Consider the following 937-nt stretch of genomic DNA (forward strand, 5'->3'; position numbering starts at 1 on the left):
CGTCTTCCTTTGGTGGCACATGTTGCTTGTATTGCTGCTGAGGTTGTCGTTGGTACTGTCCTCCTTACTGTTGTTGATACCTTGGCTGGTCTTGATACCGTGGTTGCCCCAGCTGGTCTGGTTGGCCTGTCCATCCAAAATTTGGATGGTTCCTGGTTTCAGAGTTGTATGTGTTAGAATAACGGTTAGGCTGGTTCTTTTGATTATACCCTGCGTAGTCACATTCAGCCTGTGTGCCCTTTCCTTGCTTAACTCCGGGACAATTTATGTTGAAATGAGCTCCTCTGCAAAAATCACAAATGTCATTGAATGGTGGTTCATTGTGGATTGAAGACACGTTGATCTTTCCCAACTGTCGAGCAAGATGTTCTACCTGACTTGTCAGTTTTGACACAACATCATCATTTCCCATCTTCTTCCCTTCACTTCTGGCTGAGTGCCAGTTGTAACTTGTGTTGACTACCTTCTCAATAAGGTCATACAAAGCCTGTGGCTCAAGATCTTCTGGATTACCGTTAGCAATGGATTCGATTTGAATTTTGTAAATGTTGGTCACACCATTGTAGAAATTTTGCACTTGCATCCACATAGGGATACCATGATTTGGCACCCTTCTCAACAACTCTTTATATCTCTCCCAGGCTTCTGCCAACGACTCATCCTCTTCTTGTATGAACCGAGACACTTCATTTCTCAGTTTTATGGCTTGTCGTGGTGGGAAATATTTCATCAGAAAAGCTCGCGCCATCTCTTCCCAACTTGTGATTGTTCCTGGCTGTAAATTTCTTAGCTAGTTCTTCGCTTTATCCCTCAGGGAAAAAGGAAACAGCTTCAATCTGATTACATCGTCGGAAACACCTCTGTTCGATCTAAATGTGTTGCACAACGTGATTAATTCTTGAATATGCCCATTTGGATCTTCAGATTGAAACCCATT

General features: G+C 43.0%; 1 non-coding gene across 1 annotated transcript; it reads left to right on the forward strand.

Annotated features, from left to right (window-relative positions):
* Positions 1 to 593: 593 nt before the first annotated feature.
* LOC136216245 (small nucleolar RNA R71) lies at positions 594 to 700 on the forward strand. Its single transcript, XR_010683240.1, has one exon. It is a non-coding gene; the product is annotated as a small nucleolar RNA R71 (small nucleolar RNA).
* The last annotated feature ends 237 nt before the right edge of the window (positions 701 to 937 follow it).

This window comes from Euphorbia lathyris, chromosome 1 (genome assembly GCF_963576675.1).
Source record: "Euphorbia lathyris chromosome 1, ddEupLath1.1, whole genome shotgun sequence".
In the NCBI taxonomy this organism is placed as follows: Eukaryota; Viridiplantae; Streptophyta; class Magnoliopsida; order Malpighiales; family Euphorbiaceae; genus Euphorbia; species Euphorbia lathyris.